Source organism: Hippocampus comes, unplaced genomic scaffold, assembly GCF_001891065.2.
Source record: "Hippocampus comes isolate QL1 unplaced genomic scaffold, H_comes_QL1_v1.1 scaffold2, whole genome shotgun sequence".
Classification (NCBI taxonomy): domain Eukaryota; kingdom Metazoa; phylum Chordata; class Actinopteri; order Syngnathiformes; family Syngnathidae; genus Hippocampus; species Hippocampus comes.
The window spans coordinates 925,886-934,595 of NW_017805139.1; the positions used below are offsets into that span (position 1 = coordinate 925,886).

The window sequence follows — 8,710 nt, forward strand, 5'->3', positions numbered from 1 at the left end:
GCATGGTCTATTCTGTGGGCTAAAGGAAAGTTACTGTATGTAGGACCATCATCTCTTGGTATTATTTCTTTAATCACATACTGTAATTGTAAAAGACATTAGAGGATATGTAATGCAAAACTGACCAGAATAGCTTGACATAATACGATAATCACCTGCTGTTAGGTTAATCGGTTTTTCATATGGCTCTGAAATTAATCTTTAGCTCTCAGCAGGGCACAAAATATCAACATCCTGCTGAAAGGACCTCAAGTAATATATTTGTAACAAACTAACCGCACAGTCGATTCAACCTGCTACAACAGTGACAGCTCCCCATAAAAGACACACTACTCTAATCTCATCACAGTCAATGGAACTCCACAAGCATGGAGAGGCTCTGGTCCATTACTAATTGTATTTTTCTTCAGAGGAGAACTATTCAGCTCTGACCTCTGGGGCGGGGGACAGAAGACTAATATTTATAGTGTATGTCTCAAGAAAACTAAGTGCATTTAGGTATGCAAGGGCCTTCACATCTGCCATTCTGTGACTTTTGGCTCATTTCTGCCATGGGTGATTTGGCTGCAAGAATTTGACCAGAGGTTGCCCGGTTCAAGTCCCGTTCTAGGCCAAAGCGACGGAGTGATTGCGAGCCGAGAGATGCCAGTCTAATTCAGAAGCTTTGTCATTTGTGCCTTTTAGCAGGACACAAAAAAAGCACACGACCACAACACGGGTACTAGTGCTACTTGCACATTTTATTCGTTGTTTGTGGTAAGGGAACTTTCAGTAGCAAAGACCCTCCTGAAAAATAATTGTGTTTCTTTACTGTACCTGAACCGAAGCTGCTTTTGCACGGTTTACATCATGCTAAACTTGTACCCTGAAATGAAAAAAAATATTCTTAAACCTGACATACACTTTCTGTGCAGCAATGCTGCCTGGGTTAGTATCATCTGAGTCGTGGAGAATCAAAAGGGCATGCGTACATTTTGTGAAAAGACGTACACATCCCTGCACGTGATCAGTGCCTTTGTGCAACGCAGTGTATGGCCGCGTGCCAGGCCCTGACCCCTACCACATGACCCAACAACAATGACAGGGCTCCCAGTCTGTCTTTATAGCTTTGTCTTTGACATGTACATTGAAACAAACAGCAAAAGTGAGGGTGCATTTTATTTCCCTGTTCAAGTAAGTTCAAATTGTGGACGTCTATTAAAAGTTTACAGTTGTTCAATAGTAAGGTCCGCAATTTAAATCACCAAAATTCAAACTTATCACAATATCAAACTTAACAGGCACGTCAGATATAAGCCATAAAATGTCAACATACCAGTACAGCCCAGTTGACAAACAGTAGGTTGATCTGGGATGACCCCCCTCCCCCTCCCCCTCCCCGTAACTTCGCAATAAGCCAAGCTGTAGCACAAAGGCCTCCTCGGCTCTTACTCTCTATCATTTCTCCTCTCTCAATTGCTCAAGTAACAAGGCAAAAGAAAAAATTTTGTTTGTCTTGCAAACAGATGCACTCTTAAGAGACCGTACGAACTGGTTGGACAACAAACAGGCGAAAAACCTTATCGGTAACTGGGGGAAGATAAATGCCAGGTCCACCTGATGAATGATGTCGCTACTGTTTCACAAACACAAATAATGTGAGAAGACTGCAGGCTTTCCTTGCTTTTTCTGCATAGAATAATAACATTCTGATTTTCAATTTTGACCAAACAGGAGATACAAATAAACTAAGTTTGTTCTTTCTTTGTGTTTGACTTTGGCTTGAGTCAGTTAGAACACTGAAGTTGTCTGGCACAAAAAAAAAAAAAATGCATTAAAAAATACAAATTGGGGGAAAAAAAGATGCTAATAGTAAATTGTAGAAAACGTGATGATGCAAAGACGTTGAGAGCGAGTAATACAGAGCCCAATTGGGACTTGTACAGTTTTGCAGGTAGTTCAGCATACAGGCGAAAATTTCAAAGGAAAGTTCTGTGAAAACAGGAATTCAGAAGCCCATTATAAACGGAGCAACAACAAGATCAAGGCAAAGTTGCTCAGCATCAGCGAATCACAGTAGCCAATGTTGCCTCTCTTTTTATTTTTACAAGCGCTTTTATTATTTTATTACAATTTATGTGATAAGCCAAACTAAAGAAAAAAAAAGAACAGCAACATGAGTAGTTTTGCTCGGTATTTTATTGTTTTTCCTTTTTTTAAAGCTGTCGACGAGTCACTGATGGTGTAGTGGTACACTTGCCTGCCTTGTGTGCAAGCAACGTGGGATCAGTTCCCACTCAGTGACAGTGTGGATGTGGGTGTGAATGATTGTTCGTTTCTATATGTGCCCTGTGACTGACTGGCAACCAGTTCAAGGTGTAGTCCACCTTTTTGCCCCAAGTCAGCTGGGAAAGGCTCTAGCACCCTCCCGCGACCTGTTCAAGATCAGCGGTCTTCTGAAAATGGATGGATGGATGGATGGATGGATGGATGGATGGATGGATGGATGGATGGATGGATGGATGGACGGCTTTACCTACCAACAACCACAGAGAAGGTGACACATATATTAAAAAAAAAAAGAGTAATTCAAACTGCCATCTGGATATTGCTGTGTTCTATTTCAGAATTGATCAACATATTCAGATGAAATACAGTTGAAAGAGGCTTGTTTTTATCATTCAGCGATATAACATTGAATATTAGATGTACGAATGCTAATATAAAAGAGACTCTGGCACACAGTCACATCTCCATGGGTGCCCTGACGGTGTAGAGAATGTCGAGCTCGAGTGGCGAGGTTGCACTGAATTGGCATGACGGGTCACAATGCAGTTCCAATTTCAACCTCCTCTACGTTCACTTTCATCTCGGGTTGGGTGGGAATGACACCGCTTTAAGAGTCCCTTCAGCTTTCGTCACATTCACATCCACTTCTCGCTGTTTCTAATCAGCCTGTCTCTCCACAACCCATCACAAGACAGCAGCATGCTGTCCATCCAAAGGAAACCCTCCCTTCTCCAGTCCTCCCTCCCATTCTTCACTTGTCCCTGTCCTAGTGCTCTCTCCTTCTCCTTCCTACCCACACACTCATTCACTATTCATATTTTAGAGGACATTTGTGAGCATGGAAACAAGTGAGTGCATCGGCACCATTTTCGGCACAGAGGAAACCTACATTTTCTCTTCTCGCCTTGCTCTTCCTTATCTAACAAAGCCAGATTTTGGTTTTGGTTTACCACTGCTCATCTTTTTTTAGACTGAAAGCCATGTGCCACTCACTCCTACTCTCCCTCTGCCTCTTTCTCCATCTTTTTCTCCCACCGCCACCCACTCAATCCTTTTCACCTCCTTCCTCTCCATTTTCTCGTGTTTCAGGCGATGCATTAGTGTTTGCATGTGCCTGCTTGTGTATACGGATGCTTGCCAGTGCTGGGGTGCAAACGTGAACCGCCAACCTGTCTGTAGCGGTCAACCACAAACCATGTGAAATCATGTGTATCTGGTCAGATACTGGAAATGTGCCGACACAAGGACTGCAGCCACGGATTTTTTTGCATTGAACATCATAAACAAGCATAACATGTAATATAACTTCATTGAAAAGGAGCTAATTGTGACTTGGCTCCAAAACCACATGACTTTCTGCAAGGCCCACTGGGCAGGGTGGGGTCACACACTTGCAACTCACATCCACAGAGCGACACTGTACCACAACTCGTACCATAGAGCTGTAGTCATCTGACATGGTATGACTTGCACTGTGAACTATGACAATGTTCTCACCTTTTATGCATGGTAATGCAAACAGATCCTTAAGAGATACTAACCACTTAATTGAACCAGTGGATCCACAATTGAAAAACAAACATTAGCCCCAATGAGTAAGTTTAATGTAATTTTCCATCGTGTTAACCAATCAAGAAACTCTCAGTGCAGCCAGTAAATGACCGATAACATCATTTATCCATCATTGTAACAACAGGAGCAGCTCTCACTGTACAGTTATCTAATCGAGAAAAATCTAACAGTACATTTCCTTCCCCCTAATAAAAGACAATAAAACTTAAGTTAAGGGAACAACACAGCATGATGTTAATAACAGTGCCGTCACGTATTTGCGGGTATTTAAAATCCTTTAGTGGACGAAACCACTTATCAATGACAAATGTCAAGGGTTTTCAGGAAGATTAAGTTGTTGCTACCCTTTGCGTACCAACACAAATATTAAACTGTTGTAAATCTTCGGATTGACCAACGAACTGCGAGATCTGCAATAAATACTCCCTCTCTCTTCCTGGATTACTTTGTATACATCTGTTGTGTTCCTGTCAAAATAGCAAAACAAAATAGCATGAATGTGATATTTCATGAAGAAAATATACAAATACACCATGAGAATAAACCGAATGCCGCTGCTTTTACTTTTTTGCACCCTTTTCATTGTGGTACCAGCCACAGTGGTACAACGTACATGGTAGAGCTACACTCAGTGCAGTCTGAAAATAGTTCTCTCTTTAGGGGTACTTGTCATGTTTAAACGGAACCTTGATAAACATACTTGAAATGGTCTTACAATGAAAACTAACCAGAAAATCCATTTACAGGTTAATGGATAGTATACATGTACTCCTTTTCAAAAGTGAGCAAGATGGAGCAAAGCGAAGAGTTGCATCAGGGTATCAAAATAAAGAGTTAATGACTTTCTTAAATATGCACCGTTTTTCCAAACAGAGACATATTTGTCGAGTCACCCTGGAGATGGCCACTTTCCTCAAGGGTTGAAGACTGTGGTTACAGCATTGAACAAAGTGTACACACACTATTCGGACCTAAATGGCAGGGGAATAGCTTGAGAGCATCAATCTGCTAAAGAATTGACACTTTGCTTCTTCATGCGTTCAAAGTATATACAGTATCTGAAATGGTCAACTTACAAAGGAAATTTTGAATCCTGCCATTCTTCTCATCTGATGTTGGAAACTATCCTCCTGGAGGGGTATTTGTAAATGCCGGAGTGGTTCATTGTGTTGTACATATCAGAGTTTGTATGAATACAAACGGTTTGAGTTTGCGTATGTAACATTCAAGTGTGTTTCATGCACATCTAATTATAAAAGATACTTGAGAGACACAAATACAAAACTGTGAATTTGTGCCCATTAGAAAATTAATGAGTAAATGAACAATCAATGTCTCAAAGTTCTTTCACGAATTACTGTGCACTGTGGTACACTAAAACCAGGGGGAGTTTCAAACATGTGTCCGGTGGGCCAATTAAGGCCCGATGCATGCAATTTTGTGGCCTCACTCCTACTTGACAAAGTTTAGTGATCATGTAGGCTGCATGATTTGGCAAATACACCATTTTGCTGAGTCACTGTGCGAATCGGTTCCCTGGGCAGCATGTACAGTATTTTAGCACTTACTGTATGGACCATAGCTGAGGCTTACGACAACTTCTGATGATTTTGTCAAAAGGTTAGCCAATGCAAATTGAATATGTTAGTCACTTGGTTGAAATGTGATTCTGAAGTGACACTATGAGGAAAGAAAATATATCTATAAACCCAGCCCCAGTCATGTTTTTCTCAAAAACCTGCCGAGAAGGGAAAGGTTGGCATAGGCATGAGAAGCTCTTAACAGCAGGTTTATTTTCTGAACTGTTTTTGATAGATTGAAAAGGTTGGATCTGTATTCTTTTTTTTTTGGGGGGGGGGGGGTCAAATATTTGATGCAGTCCAGCCGACCCCAGGTTTCGTGAGTTTAAGTCCCCTTCTATCAACAAAACAGTGACCCGTTAGTGGAGTGATCATTAAGACAGTGACATTCTCTGCTCCATGTTATATACAGCAATTTTTAAGCAATGCGATTTTGTAATTGAGGGGAAGAATTCAGGCGCGAGTATCCGCGTGCGTGCGTGCGTGTCAGCATCCAACAAACACGTGTATGATCACAAGCCGTCGCGTTGCAGTGATGATGCCATCCTGCGGGCCTAGCTAATTGTGATGTGGCCTACTAATATGTTCTAAATAAATAGTAAAATAATAAGATGGGCTATCCGACTGATAGGCCAAATCGCGGACAGAAAAGGTGGATGTCGGTTTACTTAGGCGTGTTCGTCCGATAACCGCTACTTCTCACCTGAATTTTGACGCTGCCTTGCCACGAACCACTGCATCTGGTCTGCTTGCTCGCCCATATCCCCCCGACTGGAGACAAGCCTCGTTCGACTCGTTCTCCCCGACACCGACTCAAAGATGCGGGAGGAAGGGGAAAGTCAGCAAACGCCTCAGTGAAAGGTTTTATGACAACCGACCAGCTGTCACTCGAGCTCATAGATGAATGCAACTGGAAACGTCAAGTAATTGGGTCGAGGGGATCTGCAGCCGTCTTCAGTGTTGATTGTCAGAGCAACACGTCTTCGGCTGTGGCAGGTCACTCGCCGCGGCTCCTTTTCCGTTCTCCTCCAGCCCAGCTAGGAATGGTTGAGATAGAATCCACGGAACAAGACATTCGCAAAAGGATGAACCCGTGTCACGTTGTACTCAGTGGCGACTAAGTGCTACCGGTCGCGGGACAACTCCCGAACCCCAGCAACGACAGCAGGCAAAATAAGGCAGCATTCCACGAGAAGCGGGCGCTTCCCCCGGCCCATAAATATCTACATTGAATTACGTACGAGGATGCAATCCCCCTTCCGCGTTCCGCTGCGCATATCACGTATGGCGTTTTGATTACGCATACCTGACTGGGTTCTTATACGGAAGGCACTCGTGAAATATTGCAGAGAAAGGGCGCCACTTGTGGTTTGTGAATATCAAGAAGTCCGCTACTGCTCCAAAGATGAAACAGGTTGGGCAAGATGTGTACCATCCAAGAGAGCGCGCATTCACACCAAGGAAATATTGGAACGTTGTTTTTTTTTTTGTCTCATAAACTTATTGATTTACAATTAAACGCTATATCATAATCAAAAGAAACAGAGCCTCAATGACTTGATTTGCAAGCCAAGTCCGCGAGAACATTACAACGCAGCGAAACATTCATGTACTGTATCATGAAGAAACTCGAAAATAATTCTCTTGACACATAACCCTCCTTCGGTGCGACGTAATTTGGGCGTGGATCCCTGTCAAGTCATAAATACAATACAATACAATAGATTGTTATTTATAAAGCGCTTTCACCACAGCTGCAGCTGGAACAAAGCGCTTTACAGAACAGTTAACATAAAATAAAATACGGTAATATAACAACACACAAGACATTGGCTGTCATGCAACCGTAAGCACTATTACTGGAAGCGCATGAAAGACATTTCTTGGGATTTTGAAACATAGCAATTAGCAACCCAAAGCGGCAGTCGCGTTTTTTTGGGTGGTCGGAGAAAGGATATTGTGGTAATTTAAAAAATAAATAAATAAAACGGTCCGAAATCATGACCAGGTACCGAATATCGCCAGGTGACGATATTTGAAAGTTCGACAGCAAGAAGGGAAGAAAAATGCCATTAATTACCAGAGATACCTGTACATCAGGCTCATTTGCACCGCGACCACAGACGGCAACACACATTTCCTGAGGAAAAGTGAGGCGGGATTTATTAATTTCTGGTTTCCACTTGTGTCAAGCCACCTGAAGGAAAAAATATTACTATTTTTTAATACACTGCATATTTATTGTATGGCACCTTCACAGCATCTGCAGTTGCAAAAAAGTGTGTGAGAGCGAAGGCTTGTTTGCTGGTGTTTTGCAAGATGAAAATGTGATCAAAAGCTGTGACTTTTTGAAGGGGAAGTCAAGTAAAAAAATGTATTTACAATAATATGTTCTTTGCACCTCCTCTGGTCGAAACATTGCATTCTGATTAATATTGCATTTGTGGAATATGAATTCAGCAGCGATGTCCACTCATTTTTATCCATCTCAGGGGTGGCCATTTTGCCACTTGCTGCCTGAAAATAATGTCACAGTTGTGCAGGGCTCAGGTAATGACCAATCACAGCTCAGCTTGTGAACATGAGCAAAAACAGGTGGGTCTGCAATCTGCATAAAACGTATTGGCTATTTCCAAATATACAGGCTGGGTCCTCCATAGGCCGCAATTATGTGGGCTTGACATAACCTCCGGCGCGACTCGACCACACCTGGTGTCCAAATTCACATTAAGCCTGTCCAGTTTCAACACAGTTTATGCAGCTCATGGAGGCTAGATAAGGAGGAGCCTTTGAAGGCCTTGCAGGACCCAGCCTATGAATTGGTTTTTGAGAATTTGGATAACATGTGCGGTCGTTTTGTGCAGGAAGTGACGTCATCCGGCTGAAAAATGCGGCCTGTGAATTTGGACACAGCCATTGTGAAGAACATTTCTGACTTGACTTCCCTTTTAAAGACAAAGGCATAGCAACCTCCGTGGTGTGCTGCCCGTTATGTTCTGCAATTAAACTCTTTTTATTGAAACACTCTTTCCAGTGATCTGGTACTACAAAGAAGATGGAAAGTTAATATATTTGCCCTGAAAATTTCACCATGGCAACAATGAATCGACTATGGTTGAAGCCCCTTCTGTCGCTCCCCCTCTGTCCCCACTCAGCTCCCAGCGAGCAAGGCGTTGCTGTCAGCTGCTGTTGGCAAGAAGCTGTGGTCACGGGATCGAAAAATCTCTTGACCCATTGGAACATTGACATCAATATGCTCATCCCAGCAGTTTGGGTTATATGCCTTTTAT

At 42.5% G+C, this 8,710-nt stretch overlaps 1 protein-coding gene across 2 annotated transcripts in view; it reads right to left on the minus strand.

The window, feature by feature from the left end:
* dagla (diacylglycerol lipase, alpha) overlaps positions 1–6,822 on the minus strand; it is a 34,019-nt gene extending 27,197 nt beyond the window's left edge. The window contains exon 1 of one of the 2 annotated variants that reach the window (XM_019867425.1): positions 6,124–6,822. The gene's annotated coding sequence lies outside the window, so the exon portion shown is untranslated. The remainder of the gene's footprint in view (positions 1–6,123) is intronic. The other variant, XM_019867426.1, reaches the window with a different exon arrangement.
* Between the last annotated feature and the right edge of the window lie 1,888 nt (positions 6,823–8,710).